Here is a 26,372-nt window from a genome sequence, read left to right as displayed (position 1 = left end):
GTGTGTTTATGTTATGTTTTATCTACTTTGGTGGTGTTGGAAACAGAAACGCTCAAAGACAAAGGACAGAAGCGTTTAAAGGCTTAAAACGCCTTGTGTTTGGGAGTCCTAAAGGTGTTTGTTAAGGCTGATAGGCGTGTCGGCACCGACGTGGTGATGTCAGTGATGATGGGGTGAGTACTGCTTAAACTGGAAAGAGGGGAAAATAATGGAGACGGAAGAGCAAGATGGAAGAACAAAGGTTAGTTAGAGGTGAATATTTCATTAATCATTTTTAGGGAGAGAGGGAAGTTGGGTAAAGGAGAGAGAGGGGAAGAGGAAGGAAGAGAAGAAGGAATAGAAAGGACGAGAGGGATTAGGAAAGAGGAGACGGACGGAACGTTATAAAGAAGAACCGATAATGATCATGATAAGCATGATGAACGTGAAGAGAGATAAGTAGGTGATAGTTTGATTGGTATATCCTGATAGCTTGGATATCCTGCACTGTTTATTTAATTATATAATTGTATACATATCCTACTCTATTCTGTGTATCTTTATTAGGGTTGGGGTTAAGAAGGAAAGAACAAAAATATATACTGAACGAGGAATGGAGATTGGGAAAGAGAAAGGTGAGGAGGAAAAAGTGGAGGAGAAGGAGGGGAGGAGGAGGAAGAGTTAACGAAGCATGATGAGAAAAAGAGGGAGTGGAAAGGGGATGAGGAAGAATAAGGGAAGAGGAGGAGGGAGAGGGAAATGAGGGGCATCAATTTCGTGAATATCAGATGCCAGCCAGTGACACCCTCAACCACACCTGGTCACCTGTGTATTAATTAGTGAGCATAAATACACCTGAGGACCGAGCAGGTACATTTGTGGTGGGTAAGGTATTTGTGGTATGGATATGGAGAAAATATGCAACAGGGTAAGCAGAGAGAAGTTATGGAAGATTTTGCATATGTATGGTGTAGGTGGGAAGCTGTTGAATGCAGTCAAGAGTTGTGATGAGAGTGAGGCTTGTGAAGGGGTAAGTGGGTGTCTAAGTGGCTTAATATGAGTGTTAATATAAGATAGGCTTGTGTTATGTCCTCATGGCAGTTGAAAATATATTTGGATGGGGTTAAGAGAGGAAAAAAAAACTCGAGTTATGAAGGGAAGGATATTGATAGTAATGAATGGTGAAGGAGGGAGTGTTAAATACCTGATGGATGCAGATGATGCTTTCGTACTAGTAACTATACTCGGTTCCACGGAGTCTGACGCACTGATTTTGCCAGCCGAGGACAGGTGGATCTGGTAACACTGGGCGACGTACTCGGGCGGTGATTGGTGGATTTCCGTTGTGTTTGAATGTGCTCCAAATTGACTTTGTATTTCAACCAAGGCCCTCATTCATATGTAAGATACCGGATTATACAGATACAGATTAAAGCAATTATATCTTTAATGATATATATGTGCCTTTTAAATTGCTAGAGGTAAACCTGAACGACAATGATAACAAAAAGTAAGTAAAGTCGTGACTGGACGCATGCGGACAGGTCAGCGACTGATTTAAATTTATTTCATTATGTTTGATTTCGTTTACACTGCACGCGGTTTTATTATAGCAGCAGAGTTCAGCTATTATTTTCTCATGGGGTTTGCTTTTATCTTACTTTCCTTTCTTCCACCATTAACAAAAATTCGGTTCATTCTAAAATGATGTAATCCATTACTTTCCCGATTCTTTTTCGAGGGGGCAGAGATACATGCTTGAGGATGCATTGTGACCAGGGATAGAGTGTCCGTCTGTATGTCTGTCTCTTATGATACGAAAATGTTAGTAAAAATCAAACACCAAACTTAATCATGTAAGAAATAACTCTACTGAATCTGAATACAAACAAATGCAGATTTTTAAAGGTACTGTTACCTATGAAGGTAATGAAAATATGTATGAACACTATATGTATTGAGAATAGAGCAGCATGTATTGGCCTCAGTGAGGTGTGTGTGTGTGTGTGTGTGTGTGTGTGTGTGTGTGTGTGTGCTTACACAAATCATAATTATTAGAAGCTAAGCTAAGCATATCTAGGGTAAGGTTGTATATTAGTAGATGAGGTAATGAAGGGCATAGTGCAGACTGTAGACTGTGACACTGTGTAGTAGTGGTGGGAAAAACATTCGAGCCTTCACAGGACCTCGGGACCACCTTGCTATGAACGTCTGAATTCCCGCCACAGTCGCTGACCTGTCCGCATGCGTCCAGTCACGACTTTACTTACTTTTTGTTATCATTGTCGTTCAGGTTTATCTCTAGTAATTTAAAAGGCACATATTTATCATTAAAGATATCATTGCTTTAATTTGTATCTGTATAATCCGGTATCTTACAAATCAATGAGGCCTTGGTTGAAATACAAAGTCAATTTGGAGCACATTCAAACAACGGAAATCCACCAATCACCGCCCGAGTACGTCGCGCAGTGTTGCCAGATCCACCTGTCCTCGGCTGGCAAAATCAGTGCGTCAGACTCCGTGGAACCGAGTATGGTAATGGGGAATAAAAGTTTTGTTGACCGGTGCAGAGTATGTGGATGTCTTTGGGTGGCTTGTTTCCGTTGTGATCGTTCTGTATATTCTGTTCAAGACGACTACCGTTCTTCTTCTAAAACTCTCAATATTTGTGTTCCCCAGGCGAGATAAAGTGTCTTGTCTCCTCCCCAGCCCCTTTCCCCTCTCCCTCACTGCTGCTGTCCCCCTTATTTCCCCCAAACTTTCTCATTCCCACCCTTAACCCCTCCCAAACCCTCTCTCATCCCCCTGTCACGCTTTCTCTTTCTCTCCTAATATCTCACTTGCCTCTCCTCCGCTCCCTCCTGTACCTCTCTCACCCCTACCCCTCCTTCCTCCTCCCCACTCGACCCCCAACAATATCTCTGGCTGAAAAAGAGACGCCATGAAAAATGTAATTAAGGGAGCCGCTCTAGGTTGGCCAAAAATGACCGTAATGAATCAGCCTGGTTGCGTTATTGTCTTCCCAAAATCACTTTGTCACCCGGGGCTCCCTTGTTTACCGCCGCGAGTACAGGCTTTCGAAAAAATGGGGGATAGATAGACAGACAGATAGATATAAAGGTGGATATTACGTTCCGTATATCCAGCGAAGAATCACTGAAACCTATTTGGACCCGAAGTACACAGAGCGACAGAGAACTGAGTATGGAAAAATAGACATAGAAATTAATGTATACTTGTAACAGCAAATATTCGTGTGTACTGAACCGAGTGTCAATCACACGGAAAGAATTAGTGCCATCCTGGGATAGGATGATTATGACGATGATGGTAATGGCGTTACCTATAGTGATGATGATGATGATGATGATGATGATGATTGAGATATGAGTCAAGGTACCTCTGATCAGATAAACCTAAACAAGATGTGTAGCAGACAGATGGGCTGGCACAGGTAGTGTAGTGGAAAGTGGATTTCAGAGAAAAAATAGATAACAAGAATGAGCACTTATTGCAACACCACGCCCACCAGTTGGTGTAAGATTTAGATATTTAACTTTGCCCTGTGACCTTGACCTTCGACATATTACTCTCAAACACGAATTACGTCATTTTTGTCTAACCCTTAACCCTCCAACCAACTTTGCGTCAGATCACATCAAAACAGTTTGAGTTGACTTTACCCAGTGAACATGATTTTAACCTTTCACGTTGATCTTGATCCTTGACTGATTGTAATCACGGTGAAATCTCTTAATCTCTCACTTAACCAGAATCTGTCCACAAAGTTTAGTCTACATCGGGTAAACCATTTTAGTCAACCTTGCACTGTGCCTTGAACCTTTACTTTTTGAATTACCCTTTGGCTGATCATCAACTCTTTTCACCGAGTTTGGCCCAGATTAGATCAAAAATCACTTATTTTCTTAACATATCAACACAGGTGAACTTTGACCCTACCGTGTAACTTTAACCTATGACTGACTGTTTTCAGATTTTAATCTTCATTATTACCTTTCTCTCAACCCTTCCCAAGTTTGATCTAGATTGGATAAAAAGTATTTAAGTTGATTTTGCCAGGTCATCCTTTGACCTAATCATGTAATCTTGACCATTGCTCTGTTACTCTCAAATGCAGCAGGTTACTCAGTAGTTGACCCCCAACCACGCCATCAAGTTTGGATAAGCCAGTTAAAACAGAGCTATTTTGTTAACACACACACACACACACACACACACACACACACACACACACACACACACACACACACACACACACACACACACACACACACAAAACACGAGCGCGAGTGTAATGAAATGCAAGAAAACAGTACGACTAACACACAAATTAACTAATATGGGAGAAGTAACAGAGATCATCTTAAGGCCACCAGAACAAGGTCAGATGAGAGAGAGAGAGAGAGAGAGAGAGAGAGAGAGAGAGAGAGAGAGAGAGAGAGAGAGAGAGAGAGAGAGAGAGAGAGAGAGTTAACTCCTTCAGCACAAGCAGCTCCTTCTCTTTTCTTACAGTCGGGATCTTTCATGATGGATACTAATGTGTGTGTGTGTGCGTGTGTGTGTGTGTGTGTGTGTGTGTGTGTGTGTGTGTGTGTGTGTGTGTGTGTAATCATTTCCATGAGAGATTTCCGCAAGCAAATAAAATCGTCTGATGGCGGCAAGAATTATAAATAGATTAAAAAAAGGACGTCGTGGAAGAGATTTCAGAAATTCCGACAGTCTCTCCACAATTTCCATTTTCTCTATGCCTTCCATCCATTAAACATCCCTTCGTCCGGCACTTACATTCTCTCTCTATGCCTTTTATCCATTAATATCCCTCCGTCCAGCACACTCTCTCTCTCTCTCTCTCTCTCTCTCTCTCTCTCTCTCTCTCTTTCCAGCTTGTTTTGCAGGAACGAGGGAGGAAGCAGCTGGTCATACTAACTGCATTCCTCTGCCAAGACGAGAGATTTAACAGTAGACTCACTGGAGACTCTTCCTGTGTGTGTGTGTGTGTGTGTGTGTGTGTGTGTGTTTGTGTGTGTGTGTGTGTGTAGAGAGAGAGAGAGAGAGAGAGAGAGAGAGAGTGAGAGAGCATTTCACGGCACTCAACTCGCAGTTTCGCCGGATCTAGTCGCGATCATTATAAAGGAATCGGGAGAAAATACGCCAAGTCGGCTAGAATATGAGGAGGAAAGGAAGACTGCACACTGACGGAAAGTGAACCGACTTGGTATTAGTAGACTTAGGTATCTGTCTTATTGGAAAAGTCCCATCGGAGTTGAATAATATCATTCGGCGATGTCAAAAATAAAGGAAGACAAGAAAGTAATCGGAGTGATGTGGTTCAGGGCAGGAGACCGACCAACTTTCCCGGCAGCATTTAACATGACGTGAAGTATTCTAGTTACCTATCATGGGTTCACACACACACACACACACACACACACACACACACACACACACACACACACACACACACACACACACACACACATTATTTACATATATATCGAAAAGTCACTCTCAAGCTGAATGGAAGTGTATGCAAGGATCAAAATAAGGAGATAAAATAAATGGTAACGTCATCAGATTGAAAGGGTTAAAGAGGTATCTAACCCCGTTAATTTTGAAAATCTCTTCAAAACTATGTAATCCTGACATCAACAAGAACTAAATACAAAAAACGTCATCATTGTGAAGGGTGTGGAAGTTGAATACCATCATCCGGCAGCAACAAAGATTAAAGAACAGTCTTGTCAAAGTGCCAAGGGAATGCAAGATGGTCTCCAGACAGCTGCAATACACTGACATGCAAATTGCCAGGATGAGTAATGAACGTACAAAAACATTGGGTCTGATAATTTGAAGTTTGACCTCATTCCTTAAGTCCTCTGAAAATTTAAAAAAAATGAAAATAAAAATAAAAATGGTGTTTGAGGCTATTGACCCAAGGAACAATTGTGGGAATTGGTGAAGAAATAAAGGAATGACGCCAAGCTGAAAAAAACTGTGTGGAAGAAAAAGAAACTCAGGAAATACAGTAGTTCTCCACACTTTGGAGTATAAATCAGTCATATAAAGAAATACAAGAGACATGCGATACAACAGCTTCGGTAAAGTGAAGTGCAGTATTGGGCGTCATAGTGAAGCACCTGCACGTGAAAGTCTTTTGGGAGCTACAGTGAATCACCATATGCGGTTTTGCTAGAATGAACCACCTTGTGTTTGATAATCCTTAGGCGTGACCGACTGACTAGGCCACTCCGAGATGCCTCGGCATCAGAGAAGACGTCATCCTATTTAAGTTTAAGGCCCAAGAGACGATCGCCGTTTAAAATGTAGAATTAAATAGCTGAGGAGATGCGTGGGAGCCATTTAAAGAGCACGAAAGAACGGCCATTTAAACTTGCATGCATAGCCAAGCCATTTAATATTTTGTTTCGGTGGCTTGTGATCATTTAAGTGTCTTCTTATTTCTGAAAGTATTTTTTTTTCCAAAGCTTGAGAGAAAGAGATGGGTGGGGGCTGTGTGGCTTTCAAATATAGCGGTCACTACTCTGCTTTTGATATCATTCGTAACTAAAAATAATTACATTTTTTTATCTTTAGATAGACACACTGATAGAGAAGATAATATTACATAGTTTGAAATATCTGTCCCAGTGGCCTGCTATTGATAATCTTGACATCGTATGCATAATACATCATACGTCAGGCAAGTGGGAGGAGGGGAGGAGGAATAGCAACTCCCGGGCAAGGAAGCTCTGTGATAGGTTGCTCCGTTACTGCTTAACAAAGTAGCATTTAGTTATTTAGCAATATTCTTTTAATTATCTCATGTTTCGTCGATTAGTACACACATAGTAGGGTGTGTGTATAATTTTTCAGCAGTTAGTGGAGTTGTGAGCATATTATGAACCTTCGCATCGAGTCCAAAAATAGAGTCCTGCCCCTCTACCCCCTGCCTGCCCCTCCACCTCACTTCTGTCCTTGTTAGGCGTCATTCCAGTTGAACGTGTGTGTGTGTGTGTGTGTGTGTGTGTGTGTGTGTGTGTGTGTTCGTAAAATACCGCTAATTGCGCCGGAAATTTCATGCAGTCGGACTCCAAAGTGTGTTATATTTTTATGATGGCTTGGGAACTATCTGTCTGTCTATCTATTGCCAGACGCCATAATCCCGTACGGGGTGGCCATTTGACTCTATTTGTTTTACAGGAAGGGGCACTAACCCTCCACCAACCCACTTGACACGTAGGGAGCACGTATGGTTTGGTTATATGGTTACCACCCAGCGTTGTAAATAGTTTCTTGGTTTACAGGAAACCATTTGGCTTGTCACAGGCGAAAAAAAAAAAAATGCGAGATTAGTTAATGAGAAAATGGACGATATACCTGTGCCGGCGTGTATAGGACGGGACCATCCGTCTTCTTGAGGTGTTGTGTGGCCAAGTAACCCTTCAGTTCGTTTCGTTGTATGCTTCTTACCACCTCTCGATTTTACTGAGCTTTTGGTGGGCATTCATAGCGTCTGAGATACCAGTTCTCTGCTTGAGGGTTCACGTAAGTAAAAGCGTCAGGAAGAACGCCTTTCATAAAACCACGTTCAAGGCATTCCGTTTCATACTTTCACCTTCAATATATACTCGTATGGTACCGAAAAATGGAAAAATTGCATGTTCAAAACCTGGCCTCCTGAAGCTGTGTATGTGCGTGTGTGTGTGTGTGTGTGTGTGTGTGTGTGTGTGTGTGTGTGTGTGCGAGAGAGAGAGAGAGAGAGAGAGAGAGAGAGAGAGAGAGAGAGAGAGGGGCAATAGGACTCGAACCCCAGTTATTGAGGAGTGTGACCAAAGGCAATCAGTGACAAAGGAGAGGAGGGACGCAACTGTTGCAAAGTGCATCTCTCTCTCTCTCTCTCTCTCTCTCTCTCTCTCTCTCTCACACACACACACACACACACACACACACACACACACACAATAACCAGGGGACGGCAGGCTGAGCAACAAAGGACAGGTGTGTTGCTTGGCCAGGTATGTATTGGCAGTGGAGGTGTGTAGTGGTTGCAGGTGTGAACAGTGTTGGTGTATTGGTGGGTGTAGTGTATGGTATTAGTATTACGTTTGTAGTGAATGGTATTGGTATTACGTGTGTAGTGTATGGTATTGGTATTACGTGTGTAGTATATGGTATTGGTATTACGTGTGTAGTGTATGGTATTGGTATTACGTGTGTAGTGTATGATACTGGTATTACGTGTGTAGTGTATGATACTGGTATTACGTGTGTAGTGTATGGTATTGGTATTACGTGTGTAGTGTATGGTATTGGTATTACGTGTGTAGTGTATGGTATTGGTATTACGTGTGTAGTGTATGGTATTGGTATTACGTGTGTAGTGTATGGTATTGGTATTACGTGTGTAGTGTATGGTATTGGTATTACCTGTGTAGTGTATGGTATTGGTATGCGCGTGTAGTGTGTGGTAATGATATTTTGTGTACTGTATTAGAATTTAAGTGTAATTTTGGCCAAGGTGTGATGTGGGATGAAGGTGTGTGTTAATGTTGCAGTTGTGTATGTGTATTTGTAATGTAGGTGTGTGGTGGCTGCAGATTTCTAGAATATAAGTGTATTGTTGGTGTAAATGTAGGTATGATAATTGTGTGTGTGTGTGTGTGTGTGTGTGTGTGTGTGTGTGTGTGTGTGTGTGTGTGTGTGTGTGTGTGTGTGTGTGTGTGTGTGTGTTTTGGGGAGCATATCTAAGTAAGGGTTAAGGATTTTGTCTTGAACTGTAAGTGTATATTTATTACGTCCCAAAGTTATTGAAATTAGCGAATTAACTTTTCAAAATGTCAGTATATAATTGTCTTTTATTAGCCCCCTGAATAATGTCTGGTGTATGGTACTGGTATTATGTGTGTTTGTCTGTTATTATACTGGATCCTGACTATTTTGCTGGATGCCATTATAATAATTAAGTACAGTTTTATCACGGAACTTTTTCGTTTTGACAGAAGGTTGGTAGTTGTATGAGTAAAGACATGAGTATGAACACACAATTCTATACATAGATTTTGTTTATGAAAGTTTAATATATGGTGCTGGATGCCCTTCCTGACGTCAACCAGCATCCTTTAAGATCGAACGCTGGACCAAATTGACGGCGTGCCCTTTAACCCAGTAGACCACCGCGACTATGTGCAATTTGCACAATTAACACTTAGGGGAAAAGGAAATTTTCTTGTGGTGAGGAAAATCGTCTTCGTCAGCCAGGGGAAATGACTCGTTTGACCTCCTAAGGACTTTTTTTTTTTTTTTTTTTCATGCTTTCTCCATGCGATTTTTTTTTTTTTCCAACTGAGGACAGAATTTTGAAACTCGAGAGATTAGATACAACCTTCATGTACACTCTCACTAAATACATGATTTAGGGAACTACTGAACACACACACACACACACACACACACACACACACACACACACACACACACACACACACACACACACACAGATAAATGTTTTGTGGAAGGGTGGACCATGGGCCAAGAAAGAATTGGTAAAATTTTGGGTTAGGGGTAGATCCGGATCCGGATCCTTTTAAATAGCAGTGACATCGGCGGAGATATGCCTTTCTGAGTGCTTTCTGGTTTCTAAGTCATATACTACTCTTCACTGGCATACTGTTTATTTGATTACACCCTTGCTCACAAAGCGAGAGCGGATAATATATTTTGCTTGCTGAGTGTTTGTCCGTCTGATTATAAACAAAATAAACAGTTTGTACCTTATTTTAACCAACATGGAACAGTTGAGGGACAACCATAGGGCTGAGTTATTGATTTTTAGAACAACAGGTCAAAGGTCAAGACCTCAGGCCTGATTTAAAGTTTGATCAAACAAGGTCAACATACAGTTTTTATATGATTTAGAACAAACTTGGTGGAAATGTTCAGGGTAAAGAAAAAACAAAGGGAGCCAATTTTGAGAAGTGAAGTCAGTCAGCGATCAAGGTTACCGGGCAGTGGGACTGTACCTATGATAAAAAAAAAAAAAAAAAATCCACCACAGCTGGTGCAACGGTGGAAGATGAGCCAGGGTGTTGACGTAATGTTTTCAAGAGCAATAGGTTAAAGATCGAGGTCACATGGCAAGGTCAGTTTGACTGTGCCTGTGAGTTAAAAAAAAAAATATCGACCAGTGTTGATGCAACGGTTGAAGATAAGCCAGGGTGTTGACCTAATGTTTAAGAACAATAGGTCAAAGGTCAAGGTCACATGGCAAGGTCAGTTTAAAGTTTTTATCCGTTCTAGCCCAAACTTTGTCGAAGGGTTTGGGGTAAGGCAAGATTAAATGGATTCGATTTTGAGAATATCTGAAGTCAAGTTCACTGGGAAAGGTCAAAGATCAAGATGAGAAGGAAACGTCAACTTAAGTCTGGAATCGATTTAGACGACTTTACACTGGCCAGGAGAAATGCAGCAATTAATCGTTGCATTGTCTTAAATCTTTTCGTATTGAATGAACTCGTCTGAGCAGAAAAAAAGAAAGAAGAAAAGAAACAATGCATTAACAGCTTGAAGGAGTTGTTTCCATATATTCCTCCTGTCCTGTGGGCCCATCTTCTTGGTGAGTAGGGAGGCTCCCTAGCACCTCTTCTTTGCGATTTATTTTTATATACTGCGGATTTTTATCCTTCTGTACGTTATTTGTGCAGAGTATGGCGATATTTGAAGCATTCATAAGACGCAGAATAGGACAGTAAGATGCACAAAGCAAAATGAGTTGCTTAAGAAAATGGTGTCAGGAAGCTTCCATCACCGACGAGAACGCGGGCCTAGGTATCCACACAATAGCAGTATTCCTTAACATTCTTCCTCTTCTTTTGTCTTCTGTGTACCTCTTTTTTCATTTTTCTTCTTTCTTTCTTTTCTTTCTTCCAAACACTTTTCAGCTTGTGGCATTCCTTTATTTCTTCACCGATTCGCATTAAACTTGGTGCATTAATTCCTTGGACCAGACACTACCCCCTGTTTTGTTTAGGCCTTTTGAGATATATATGGGGTCAAACGTCATACCATATAATTTAAAGAGTGGGGATAATGTGATGTTTTATGTACATTAACCAAAGTAACAGTTAGTACAGAAGTATGTCAGTGTACCGTGTGGAGACCATCCTGCATTCCCTTGAGAATATTGGCAGTCTTTAATTCATTTATGTACTTTTCCTACAACACTCAGCAGACTTATGCCAAGGTGATGTTTGCACTTTATTCAAACACCATTTATTTTTGTACAAAGGCACGATGGCTGTGTAAAGACCATTCTGTATTTTTCCCGGTTGTTGCCTGTATAGCATCGTGTCGTATCATTTATTATGGCTCCAACGTGCATTCATGCGTCCACCTTGGTCACCTGTGGCGGTTTTCAACGCTGGTCAGTCTGGCAGCCTCCCTAATCAGTCTCTTGTCCCTGAGGTCACACTCTATGACCTCATCCCAGGTCTTTTGCGATGTCTATCGCAATCGTACCCCCGACGTTCACACTTCACACATCTCGCCTTTCGCACCAATCCTTTGCTCTCTCAGCATATCCGGACCATCTCAGTCTTTAATATAAAACTTTTTGCATCATTCTTTTTTTTTTTCCCCCTCAGGGTCAGTCTTCTCTTGTCTTTCCTGGAACTTTGCATATTTTACCTATTTAGCTTAACATTCCATAATCTTGTCATGGTCGAAACAACACTTTATCTTCTGTACCAGTTAACGTGAGTATATTCTGTTCAGCTGAGAGTGAGTCATGGGAGCCTGATAATAATTAGCATCACCATTAGCCTTCTTATGGCCGAGATAATTTTAGTGTTTCAAGCCTACTAACGCCAGACGATTTTGAGGACGCGTCACGGGAGCCTGAGGCCCTTTTTCTGGTTGGTTAAAGAATCTGCCTGACACCTTTGTGATTTATGTTTATGGATATGGGTGGTTAGTATCCTTTTGTGAGTTATTCCTGTAGAGTATGGCGATATTAGAAGGACTTATGTAACACAGAATAGGACAGTAAGGTGTAATAAACAAAATAAATCGCTTAGGAAAAGGTGTTAGCGAGCTTCCATGACAAACGAGAATACGAGCCTGGGAGAGATAATACTATCGTCATTAACCCCGTCATGGTCGAGGCAGCGGTAGCATTTCATTTCTGCTGAAGACAGACGATTTTATTAAGCTGAGAGTAAGCCATAGGAACCATAGAGCTGAAACCAACGCCCTCGAGAGAGCCACACAGACAACTCCCCTCACACCCTTTACACACTTTCACCCCAAACTTCTTTTTGAGGGAGATTTTCCTTTCTTCTTCCTGCCTCTCTCCTGACAATTCATTCGGCACAAGAGCGACGAATGATAGTGAAGGAGGTTAGAAATAAACTCCACTAATCCAGTCACAATTAGAGGTTTCGCAAAGGCTGGATCAACTCGTCTGGTGGTAGCAAGAATAATTTAAAAAGACATCTGATCCCTTCCAACCCTTTCAGTAAGCCACAGTAACAGTTCTGTAACCCCTTCTTCCCCTCCCTAAACAACAACAACAACAACAAGAGCAGATTAGGAGGAGGAGGAGGAGGAGGAGGAAAAAGATGTGGAGGAAGTTAAAACGTTAAAACACTCACTCCCTAAACCTTTTAACCTAAATGAAACACACGCACTCCTAATCCTACTAATCGTCCGATTATCGTTTTTCTTGGTATCGTTTAAAGCTTGTATTTAGGTTATTAGAAACATTTAGGACTTTGGGAGGTAGATAATAGCATTAGGGAACCCCTTCAGTGCGACACTTCTTTCCTAAGCTGAATGAAATCGTTTGAAGATTGCAAGAATATGCTTAAAAGTACATCATCGGTTTGAGGGGGTTAGCTTGTCAATTTTCCCTAAACATCCACCTGTTATAAGCGATTGTCATTAAACCCGTCTATACGAAGTTTTATTGTTATTATTATTTTTTTTGCAATAGATGGAGTGGCCTGTAATATATAACTTTATACTAGACACTGACGTGGCATTGTCTTGTGTCTTGGGGATGGCTCAGTCGGCTAGTGTGGGCGTGATTGTGGCAGTGGGAGTAGGAGATGAATAAATGATGCAGGATAGATATTGATAACATTGACTTAGCCACAACACACGAGAAATCACCTGGTTGAATGGAAGTGCAGCGTTATATATGTACCACCCTGTATTATTGCCTCTTTTAGACACTGATGTTAAGTTCAGGGTAGATCTTTTATAGGGGACGGGTAAATAAATGCTGCTCTCACCTCTTTAATCTGAAATGCGTCTTCTGAGCAAGGTATAATCGTCTGGAAGGAGCAAAAATAGTGAAAAACAACCCCCTCCCCTTCTCCACCGTCACCTCATAGAGCCCATGTACATAGTGCCTCCCTAAACCTCCTTAACTCGTGCACCTTCATTACACCTGCAGCCTGTTAGTGCCTTAATGAACAGTGTCACCTTACCTCTTGCGCCAACACTAAATTTGCTACTTAGTTCATTACAGCCACCCACCTTAATCTATCCCCCTCCCTCCCCCCCCTCCCACTCCCCACTCTCCCACTCCCCACCTCCTTTCCCTCTGTTCCTCTCATTTTCCTCCCACTTCATTTATATTTTAAGTTGTCTGCGGTTCAGAATATGGAGGGCGTATCAGGAACCACAGAACTGTATTGACATATTCATTATACTGACTGTCTGTGTTGCCCTTTCAGCTTAAAATAGTATGAAATTGTGGGTTCCTTTCATCCATTCCAGTGAAGGTTTCAGAGACAGCTTTTCTCTGCTTCGGAGTGGTCTTTCTCATTATTTCCTGCCGAGTTTTGGATGAAGGATTTGGTATGTGGAAGGGAGGGGGAACCATCTTGCATTCCTATTTTGTCTCTCATAGCATAGTTGTTACCTCTAACCAATCCTTTCTCTCTCTCTCTCTCTCTCTCTCTCTCCATCTCGAAAGGATCAGTAGGTCTATTGCTGTTTGCTTTCTTTATTACTCACACTCTCCTAATTTCCCTCCCAGTTCCTCATTCTTCACCCTCTCCCACCCTCCCCCTCTTCTCCTTCCCACTTCCCCCTCTTCTAGCCTCTCCCATTCCCCCCCCCCCACCAGCCTCTCCCACTCTCCCCCTCATTTCCTTGGCACTGCCCCTCCTCCAGCCTCTCCCACTTTCCTCATTTTCCTCCCACTTTCCCTCCTCCACTCCTACCTACTCTTCCTGCTCCTTCTCACTTCCCTTTCCGCCAATACCACACTTCCGACTTCCCTCCCATTACACCTCCTTCAGCCTTCTCTCTCTCTCTCTCTCTCTCTCTCTCTGTCTTTCACCTCCTCCAGCTTTAAGATCTTCATTCTCCCTGTCCTGAATAAAATATTGAATCCTACTGCTTTCCCCCGCCCTCCTCCTCCTCCTCCTCCTCCTTGTCCCCAGGGCCACTCTCCGTCACTCAACCTTACGTGAGAGGCATCAGGCATTAACGGAGGGGGGGGGGGGCTCCGTTTCACCTCCCCTCCGTTTCCCCCTACCCCTCCCCTCTTACACTAACTCTTTTCTCGCTTCACCTCTTCCCCTTCAGCATCCTCCTCTCCCTTTCTTTCTGTCACCGTCAACCCCTTCTCTTCCCTCCTTCCATCACACCGTCCTTACCCCTTCCCTCCCCTTTCCTCTCCTTCCTCCAACCCTCCCTCTCCCCTCCCTGTCCCTCACTTCATCCTGTCTGATTTCTCCCCCTACCCCGTCACTTCTCCAACCCCTGTCACTCCCCCCTCCCCACCCCTTCTTCCCATTCCTCTCCCTCACACCTCTTTCTCACTCCTTCACACGTCCTTCTCTCCCCTTCCCCCACCTCTCCTTCCTTGTCCCCTTCCGTAACACTCCTTCTTCCTCCCCCCCATCTCCTGCCCCCCCTTTCCCCTCCTTCACGCTCTGTCTGTCTGTCTGTCTGTCTGTCTGTCTCTCTCTCTGTCTGTCTCTCTCTCTCTCTCTCTGTCTCTGTCTCTCTCTCTCTCTCTCTCTCTCTCTCTCTCTCTCTCTCTCACCTCCACCAACCCTTTTAGATCTTCACTCTCCCTGTCCTGAATAAAATATAGAAACCTACATCTTTCCCTTCGAATATTCTTTTTCCTTTTCGTTTCCTTTCTTTTTTCTTTCTTTCCTTCTTTCTTCTCCTCCTCCTCCTCCCCTTCTTCTTCTTCTTTTTCTTTTTCTTTTTATTCTTTTTTGTTTTCATTTTCTTCAGTGTCTTTTGTTTCTTTATTCATCTGTTTCTTCTTCTTCTTCTTCCAGTCCCCAGGTGGCCACTTTCCGGCACTCAGCCCTACCTGAGAGGCACCAGGCATTAACGTGGGGGACGCTCCGTTACACCCCACCTGTTTCCCCCCTACCCCTCCCCTCTTACACCTCCTCTTACGGTACACTTTCTTCTCGCTTCACCTCATCCCCTTCACCATCCTCCTCTCCCTCTCTTTCTGTCTCTCACCTTCAACCCTTTCTCTTCCCTCCTTCCATCACAGCCTCGTAACTCCTAACCTGCCCTTTCCTCTCCTTCCCCCTACCCTCCCTCTTCCCTCCCTGTCCCTCACTTCATCCTACCTTATTTCTCTTCCCTTCCCGCGTCACTTCTCCACATCTGTCTCTTCCCCCTTCCCACCCCATCTGTTTCCTCTCTCCTCCCCACCCCTTCTTCCCTTTCCCCTCCCTCTTACCTCTTTCTCACTCCTTCACACGTCTTTCTGTCCCCCTCCCCCACCTCTCTTTCCTTGACCCCTCCCGTAACACTCCTTCGCTCCATTCCCAGCCCTTGCCCCCTTTTTCATCTCTCTCTCTCTCTCTCTCTCTCTCTCTCTCTCCCCCCCCCCAAGCCTCCTTCCTTATTCCTTCTCTTAACTCTCTTTCCCTCTTTCCTTCCCTAACCTCCCTTCCCTCTCGCTTCCACTAACCCTCCGACCGTTTCCCTCCTTCCATCTCTCCTCCTTCTCCTCCCCATACCCGCCTCCTCCTTCTTCCCCCGCTTCCTTGGCCTTTCTTCCCCTCCTCCCCTTCCCTTCTTCGTCCACCCTTCCCCTCCTCCCCCTCCCTTCTTCGTCCACCCTTCCCCTTCCCTTCCTCTTCCCCTTCCCCCTTCTCGTCTTTCTTCACCCTCTCCCTTCCATTGTTTTCCCTCCCTCTCCCTGCTTCCTCCACCCTCTCCCTTCCCCTCTTCTTCCCCCTCTCCCTTCTCTTCTTCTTCCCCCTCCCCCTTCCCTTCATCTTCCCCATCTCCCTTCCCTTCTCCCCCTCCACATCATCCATCCCCGCATTTGCCTTCCCACGAACATCAGATTCTTTTCTCTTTTTCCCTCCTCTCATCACACTCCGTAGTTCATCAGTTTTATATCTCCTCCTCCTCCTTTTCCCCTCATTTTTCTTTTTTCTTTTCCTTCCTAACACGCATCCTTTCTCATCCTTCACATCCTTCTTCATAATCTTTCATACCAAGTTCAGCGTAACTCATTTGTCATATATTTTTGTTGCTCTTCCTTCTATAGAACTTCTCCTCCACCTTCTTCACTTCCTCCTCTTCCTCTTCCTCCTCCTCCTCTGCTGTAGTTATCATCTCCGCCAACGAAGCTGGACCGAAGTTATGTATTCACCAGAGTCTGTTTGTCTGTTTGTGTACAAGAAAAGTTGTTCTCGGATTTCAGTGAAATCTGGTGGATAGGAGGGCAGTGGGTCACAAAAGAGTTTATTATTGGATTTTGACGTGGAACCTAATCGAGATCCGGAGGCAGGAATGAACCACAAATTTTACCTGTGTTGGCTGAGGTATGCGCTCTCAGAGAGGGTGTAACAGGACTTGTTAAGACCTTCGAATTATGTAACTTTGGGATACCGTAAATGTATGGGTCCGGTAGGAAGTGGGAATTATAGCAGCAATTAATAAATTTTAATGGCGGTGGCTGAGGTATGCACTCTTTGGCTCTCTAGGTGTTTTGTTGTTGTTGTTGTTGTTGTTGTTGTTATTGTTACCTCCGCCAACGAAGTTCGATAGAGATTGTCTATTACCCGTGTCTGTTTGTATACAAGATATCTGGAAAAGTTGATGTCGTATTTCAATTAAATCTGGTAAATAGGAGAGCACTGGGCCAAGGACGAATTTACTAGATTTTGAGATGTATCCGGATTGGGATACAGGAATAAAAAAAAAATTACGTTGGCGAGGGTATGGGCCCTCTCAGTACTTTCTAGTTATTGTTGTTGTTATCATTGTTTTTGTAACCTTTATTGAACAGTAACCACCCAAATACCAATTCTAGTAATCAATCAGATCCATTTCCCTATTATTACCAGTATTCTTTTTATTTTAATTTTTGTTGTTTTTTCACCTTTTTTTTCTTCGTACTTTTTCTGTTGTTCTTTCAAAACCATTGTTCTCTCCGACAAAGGGAGTATGTTTTCACCCTTGTTTGTTTGTTTGCTTGTCTTAGCAGGATTACTAAAAAACTAAAAGAGAGATTTGGACCAAATTTAGTGGATAGATTGCCCATGCCCAAAGGAACAATCGATTATCTTTTAGAACCGATCCGGATCGCATTACGGATTCTGGATCCGGAAAACACTTTTGCGAGGAAACCTAACCCATTACGATGAGTGGTTTGGAAACGTTGCCTTTGTCGGTGAGATGTGCTCCACTGAGTGCCCCTCTAGCAGTTGTTATCGTCGGTCAAACCTAAACTCACAAACACCCATTTCAGTTATCAGCCTGGCCATCATATTCCTATTTTTAATTTCTTACCGACATGGAGAGTATGTGTTCACCCCTGTTTGTTTGTGTCTGATAGCGGGATTTCTCAAAAACTAAGAGAGTTTTCGACCAAATTTGGTGGGTAGATAGCCCATGTCACAGGGAACAACCGATTAACTTTTGGGACCGATGTTTGTTGGTTGTTTGTTTGTCAGCAGGATTACTCAAAAACTAAAAGAGAGATTTGAACCAAATTTGGTGGGTAGATAGCCCATGCCTCAGGGAACAATCGATTAACTTTTGGGACCGATCCTGGTCGTAATATAGAGTCTGGATCTGAAAAACACTTTCTGCGAAACTCTAATCTGTGATGAGATAACTTAACCCATTATGAAGAGTGGTTTGGAAATATTGCCCTAGTCAGAGAGCTGCGCTCCACTGACTGTTGGTAACGAGTTCGCCCTGCCTTATCCCTCGCCTCCTCCAGCTAAGTTCCTGAATATGTATGCATAGCTGAGTTAATACAAAATTTACAGCGTTATATAATCTCGGGAGATTTGTTAACCAGGGGTGTTTCTGGTTCGTGTGACCTTTGTGTGTGTGTGTGTGTGTGTGTGTGTGTGTGTGTGTGTGTGTGTGTGTGTGTGCTGTAACTTCTTTTTTTTTGTTCCATTTTTACTGTTAGATATTCCTTTTCGTTTATACTTAAAGAAAACTATGACATATACTTTTGTGTCGATGTAATATTGGTTTTTAAGATGGTTATTTATGTTTGTGATTTTTCTTCATATAGTTACGTCCCTTTTTTATTCACGGTATTTGTTAATGCTATATATATTATTAATACATGGCCGCTAATATCTGTTCCAAGGGGTGGTGCCGAAAAACAGAAGTTAGCGCTTTTTTTTATATTTAGTTTCTCACCTGTTGTCTATACAGCTCTTAAATATGTGTATCCACCTAAAATGAAAGACCATAGAGCTTAACTACCAGAGACTTCCTGCAAAATGAGTATATATTAACCTAAAATTGACGACAGTGATGAATAGTTGCCAGGAAATGAGTACAGAATAATCACCTAAAAAGTAAGACCATAGTGAACATCCCTGGAAAATGAGTGACTACGAAGTGAATAACCACAGTCCTGATATTCACGACCATAGCACACACATGACAGAAAATGTGACTGTAAAATGAATGACCACTTAGAGACGAAATAAAGTGGTGCAAAACATTCAGCAAAAATTAGGGAGTTCATTATTAGGAACCACTTAAAAAGAAAAAATATTACGAACATCCATTGGAAAGTTGTTAAATAAGGATAAACGGCAAAAATAAAAGGCATTAGCGATTACCTGACTGTGAAAGGTGACCACGACGTAATAACCACGCGCTTAAAATGAACAGTGAATAAGAGTGACAAGGAAATAAATGGGTAGGCGTTGTCTGTGAGGAGATAATGAGTAAAAAACAATTGCGGCTGGAAAAGTCTAGGGAGGGCTGGTGACAGGAAGATTGAGTCCTCCTACTACCATTTTCTTTACTTTGTTTCTTCCTGTCTTCTACAGGGTTTCTGTGTTATAAGAGTTGTAATAATAAGTTGCCAGAAAAGTAAAAAGAAAAATCTATTGATTGATAGGTAGATAGATAAATAGGTAGGTAGATAGGCAGGCAGGTAGGTAGAAGGACAGATAGATAACAGTACATCTGAAAATCTACCAGTCGTCCAGCTGACTTTAGGCTAACCTCCTGTTTCTTTGCTGTCACTTTAACTTTTCCAGTATTTTTCAGTTTCCCAAAGATTTCCTGTTTTAAAGTCGATGGTTTATTTAAATCCCTCACGTTACCAGCTCTATTTTATTTTCAGTCTGTTCCAGTATCTTTCAGTATTCCAGGTCATTCTGGCTTCCTGTCTTCCAGTCCATTAATCATCCACTCATCTAAGCCACCATATCTAAAAGCCTTCCGGTTTATTTACGGTAAATCATCTGCTATATTGTTTTTCCTCTAACGTGGCCCAAAATTACCACCTTACCATCTTAAATGCTGAGCTGTAATAATATATTTGCACTTGAATAGGATGCTAGTCAAGAAGAAGTGCCGTGGAAACGATGCACGTCTGTATTATTACCATTTTTGCCATTATGCTTCGTGGAAAAAGCTGCAAAATATTGAAAATCTAGGCCAAGTTAAAGTAAAAGAACAGTAGTAGCGAGCACAGGGAAAGAGATCACGGGACTGAAGGTGTTAAAGCTGAATGAAAACCATGTGAAAACAGATATAATTAATACCAGGTTTTCGAACTGATGCGATTAGACATTCGGTATAATCGACAGTTGTTGGTTTCGTTATAGACCTACTTTGCTTCAAGACATTTTGAGTTTGGGGTCACGATTTCGCACTCCCGATATGAAAAAAAAAAAAAAAAAAAACTGCAAAATACCTGAGGCTTCTTATCTAGTCAAACACCATAAATATGCAGACATCAGACGATTTTCTTCAGCAAAAAGTTCGGTAAAGGCATTGGGACAGATCAGAATGTCAGAATTTGTGTGTGTACAGAAATGCAGAATATATTTTCCCATATAATTAATGTCTCTTCAAATCACGTACCCAAAGCACGCACTTGTACGCACCCGAACGCACGCACATACACACGGAAGCAAGTACAAACGTAGATAAACCCACGCTGATTCAACTAAGCAGATTAATACACACACACACACACACACACACACACACACACACACAGCGACGGTCTCAGCATGTCAAAAGGAGTGTCAACATAAAAGGGGACGTGTACGAGTTAAAAAAAAAAAAAAAGTTGGCAGAATGACCTTAAAAACTTTGCGAGGATCGATATCAGTGTTGCTGTTTGTTGCTGTGTACTTGGTGATGGTAGTTGTGGTTGTTGTTGTTGTTGTTGTTTACTGTTGCTGCTGGTTAACATCGGTCTGTCAACCTGAGAAGACCCGTCGACCACAGGTAAGAAACTGCATCTGTGAGGCCGTCCTACAGGTACAGTAAAGTTCATACACTGTGTAGGGAACAGCGCCTCGCCAAAGTCGGATCAGGGTCCTTCCCCACGACGAGCTGCAGGGAAATATGAGGTGGATTGGCTAGCGGGTGGACGCTGCAACTGCATCGCTTCATCGTACACAGAGCCACCACGTGTAGACTCATCAGTGCCTGTTACTGTAGCTATTGGTGGTAGTGGTAGTTGGTGGGTGTGGTTGGTCATGGTGATAGTTGTAATTGCAAAAGTGGTTGGTAGTTGTGGTTGTCGGTTGTCGATATTGGTTTGGTGGGAGTTGTGCTTGGTGGCTTTTGCAGTTGTGGTTATTGGTGGTTGACAGCTGTGGTTATTGGTGGTAGTTGTGACTGGTGATTGAAGTTGTTGATGGCGATAGTTGTAGTTGCAAAAGTCGTTGGTAGTTGTGGAGGATGGCTGTAGTTGTTGGTAGTAACTGTGATTGGTGTTTGCGTAAATTATTGGTTGTGATTCATGGCGGTAGTTGTGATAGTGGTTGTAGTTGCTGATGATAGCTGTGGTTGTGAAACGGTGGCTGTTGTGATTGGTCGATGTAGTTCTTGTATGGATTCATTTTTTGGTGGTAGTTGCAGGTGGTTGATATAGTTGGTAGTTGTGGTTGGTAGTTGTTGTTGATGGTGGATTTTCGTTGATGGTGGTAGTTGTGGTTTGTAGTTATGGTAGTGAATGATTGTTGTATTTATTCGTGGTAGTTGTAGTTGGTTGTAGTTCTTGGCATGAGTTTTGGCTGGTGGTTGTCTTGGTGATGGTGGGTTTGGTTGCTTGTAATGATTGTGGTTGATTGATGTAGCAGTTGTTGGTGTTGATCGTGGTTGATGGTTGTAGGTGTGGTTCAAAGTGGTAGTTGTGGCTGTTAGTAGGTGGGACCTCGATTAATAGGGTTGATGTGGTTGGTAATTATACTTGTGGTTGTAGTTGTTAATGGTGTTAGTGGTGGTTGTGATGATGGCTTTAGTGGTGGTTGGTGGTTGTACTGTACTTTGGTTGTAGTCGTGGTAGTGGTGGTTGTTTATGATGATTGTTTTGCTGGATGGGATAATTGTGGTTGATGGTTGTACTTTTGCTTATAGGCCGTGGTGAAATTGATTGTTGTAATTGTGGTGGTTGTAACGATGATGGGTAGTTCAAGGTAATGGTTGTAGTTGCTGTTGTTCATGGTGTTTGTGGTGCGTGGATGATAATGGTGGATGTAATTGTTCTTGATTGTAGTTTGGTGGTATCAGTCATACCTCTTGTCGTGTTTGTAGCTTTTCTGTGGATAGTAGTTTTGCTGTTAGTAGAGTTATGATCAAAATTTTCCTTCCTCGAGTTGAGTAATCGCAGTCTTTCCCAACCAACTAAATCTAGCCTAACCTAACCTATCCTAACCTAACCTAACCTAACACCCATCCTGACCCAACCTAACCATACCTTACTAATTCATACCTTTCAACCCCAGCTTAACCCATCCCACTCCTTTCCTCAGCCAGTTTATATTCAGTCCCTCCTCTCCTACCCACCTGTCTCTTGTTCTTTAAAGCAAATTCCCCGCATCTTAAAAATCGCCCATGCAAACGTCATAAGGCGTAAACTGTTGTTGATACAGCTTTAGGCCCGCACCGCCTAACAAGTGAAAATACGCCTGATCCCCTCATAGCAAGGCAGTCCAAAGCTCTTGTAGTAATATTACCTTTTACTACGAAGCTTTTTGTAATACTTTTCTGGTTTCCTCTACAATTTTATATTTTACACTGATTACCACCAGAAAACACACACACACACACACACACACACACACACACACACACACACACACACACACACACACACACACACATTTCCACTTTCACTCATACTCGCACTCACACTGTCTCTCACTGCCCTCTTACATGGAGTCCCAGAGATCACTGCATGGCATTTTATTGTGACAATATCGAATCACTGCCAACGGACCCCTTGCCATAAAAGCCTTTGGTATTCGCAAAGGGAGCATGAAACTAATTTCATTTACACGGGGAGAGGGAGGAGTGGAGTTTTCACAGGAGAATGGGGGAGACAGTGAGTCTCATCCTAGGGCATGGAGGCGGAGGCCGACTTAAGCATAAATGAATATATAACGTGTATTATACATTGCATATACAGTATAGAAAATGCATATATATATATATATATATATATATATATATATATATATATATATATATATATATATATATATATATATATATATATATATATATATATATATATATATCATCAGCCATTGAGGTCCACTGCGGGACCGGCCTATCCCTACCGAAGCAGGGACGATACAGCCAATGTATCTCTACCCAGTGGCTTAGGCTGTCTGGTAGAGACTGTATGTTGAGTGAGAAGTGCTTGTGAGTGTGATTGTAATGTTGTAGGGGCATTGGATGTGTGTGTGGTCTGTGAACCAGTGTAATCGGCCCCCATTAAGCCGACTGAGTGCAAGCATACTAATATGCGGAACTGGTTCAATCACAGCACCCCTTATGTCTGCCAAAGCGGTCAGTGGCTCGGTGAACGCTTCCCAAAGTTTTTACAACTCTGGTGGGAGGTGAACCCGCGTCCACCAGCGAGCCAGATGCACAATCTACCCCTGTACCACAGAGGCTGTATCTATCTATCTGTCTGTCTGCTTATCTCTCTCTCTCTCTCTCTCTCTGTTTACCTGTTTATCTATCTATCTATCTCTCTATCTATCTATATATTGTTATGGAACAGAGAAAGATAATGTACACTTAAAGTGAGAATACTAAAAATCACTACTGTCCCGTAAAGTTCCAGGTTCAAAACAAAAGAGTTAGGTAAAATTACAAGTTAAAGTTTAATGCTCAAACTAACAACAAAACATTCAGGACTCATAAGGATAATGTAATGGCAAATAAACAGGTTAAATATATGGTTAACCGCAATAGCCTTTATTAACACGAAATTAGCAAGAGTAAATTTATCTAAGTCAGCCCTGATAAATGAAAATACACCGGGTAATGCTCAGTTAATGCAAGATATATTATTACAGATACAAAATATTATTTAAAATGACTGATATAAAACCCCACATTAATCACAAAGACCTCACTAGGCCTAAGAATCAACCCTATGCTACACAGTACAAGAAAAAATGCAACAACAGTTATACTCAAATTACACACAGCTGCTAGATGTTTGGAGATTTCTTGAACACTCACAATAATAATATCTGTAAAGGGGAGGACAGAGATGTGAACAAAATGAGGAGCAGATCTAAGTGGCAATGATGCAGAGACTGAGCTCATTATATAGGGGCCAGGAGAGCTTGATACAACTTGTAAGAAGGACGCGCAAATGAAGCCACGGGGACAAAGAGCTGAAAATCCCGCTCTGAATAACAGAGAGAACGACTTACTCTACTATAACGGTAGAAGGGGGGGACTGAGGCAGAACACGCTCGTGATCAAACATGCAGCAACTGTGCGTTAAAATTACACAAAGGATGATGAAATCATAGGCTATGTAACACCTCCCCACAAAGAAAAAATAAATTTACAAAGGAAATTTCTTATTACTCTAAAACAATCTGTATATGGCATTACAGAACATGCAAAAGTCTTTCCTAGTGTTACAAAACATGAGATCTCCCTAGCACGTTCAGTCATAGGTACTTGCCAGTATCCCTTTAACAAATCAAACTTACTTATGTACCTAGCCTTTCCGATCTTGTCTATGCAATCTTCCACACGAGGGAGAGGGTAAGTGTCTGTTTTGATTATCTGATTAACACGTCTGTAGTCAATGCAAAGCCTCTGTGACCCACCTGGCTTAGGGACTAGAGTGACAGGAGAACTCCACTCGCTCTGACAGGGCTCAATCATCTTGTGGTCCAACAGGTAGCCAAGCTCCTTCTGGATGAGAGGAACTTTCACTGGGTTCACACGGTAAGGAGGCAATTTAATTGGCTTTGCGTCTCCAACATCGACATCATGCATCAACACAGTGGTTCTTCCTGGAGTGGCACGGAACACTTGCGGGTACTCCTGCAGTAATGCCGAAAACTCCTGCCTTTCCTTGGGAGGTAGATGAGAAAGCTTAGTCTGGAGATCATTCATGATATCAGGATTCTTCCCCAAACTATCACTCAGGCTCATACTGCATGGGAGAACTTCACTTGTAGACTCGGGTGGAACAGCTACAGTGCAGACTGGATTATTTTCGTCCCGCCTGTGATATAACTTTAGCATGTTGATGTGACATAGTTGCTTGCTCTTTCTACGATCTTATGTGGCGATGACATAGTTGACATCACTGAGTTTCTTCTCCACGAAATAAGGGCCACTAAACTTGGCTTGAAGAGGTTGCCCATGAACTGGTAGCAGAATCAAAACCTGATCTCCTGGCTGAAAGTGGCGTAACGTGGACTTCTTATCATACCAAGTCTTCATCTTCTCCTGAGCAGCTCCTAAATTCTCTCTCGCCAGCTGTAAAGCAGTGGACAGCCGTTCTTTGAACTTCATCACATACTCCAGCAGGTTGACGTCATCTTCCTCCGACAGCCAGCATTCCATGAGTAACTTAAGGGGCCCTCTTACTTCATGGCCAAACAGTAGTTCAAAAGGTGAGAAGCCCAGTGATTCATTTGGAGATTCTCTTGCGGCAAACACAACGAATGGAAGACCTTTATCCCAGTCTTTCTGATATTCCAAACAGTATTTCTTGAGCATCGATTTGAGTGTTTGATGATATCTCTCCAACGCTCCTTGGGTCTGGGGATGGTAAGCTGAAGACGTGATCTGGGTGATGCCCAACTCTTTCAGAGACTGCTTGAAAACGTTTGACATGAAATTACTTCCCCGGTCTGACTGTACCTCCTTGGGCAGACCAAACTTTTTTGAAGAACCCTAGCATTTCCTTAACCACGTTCTTTGCTGAGATGTTTCTAAGTGGAATGGCTTCAGGATAACGAGTAGCCATATCAATCATGGTCAACACATAAGAAAATCCTGAAGAAGTCTTAGGAAGAGGGCCCACAATATCCACCAACACACGGGTGAAAGGCGCCTCAAAAGGAGGAATGGGAACTAGAGGTGCAACCTTTTCGGTCTGATTACACTTCCCCACAACTTGACAGGTGTGACAAGACTTACAATACCAGGAAACATCCCTGAAGATACCTGGGCAGTAGAAGTGTTTCAAAATGCGTGCCACAGTCTTCCTCACTCCAAGGTGTCCTGCCAAACTGGTATCATGAGCCACTCTAATGATATCCTGCCTACAAACACGAGGGATGACAACTTGATGTACAACCTCCCATTCACAGTCGGCTGATGCTGTTGGGGGTCTCCACTTCCTCATAAGTACTCCTGATTTTACATAATAACAAGTAGAAGCACCGGCTGACTCTTCTTCACTGTAAGCAGAGTTAGCTAGACCTTTCAACTCAGGGTCAGCAACCTGCAACTCAACCAACTCTCGACGAGACAAATTATCAACACTACGGGGTACTGCCTCATCTGGTGAGTGGTCCAAATTAGCAAGAAAAGTGTCAGCTAGGATAACATCATCATCATCATCATATCCTCTAAATCACCAGTAACTT

The sequence above is a fragment of the Coenobita brevimanus genome, chromosome 1, assembly GCF_032717465.1.
Source record: "Coenobita brevimanus isolate Jiangsu-jjx chromosome 1, ASM3271746v2, whole genome shotgun sequence".
Taxonomy (NCBI): Eukaryota; Metazoa; Arthropoda; class Malacostraca; order Decapoda; family Coenobitidae; genus Coenobita; species Coenobita brevimanus.
This window is presented reverse-complemented; position numbering follows the sequence as displayed.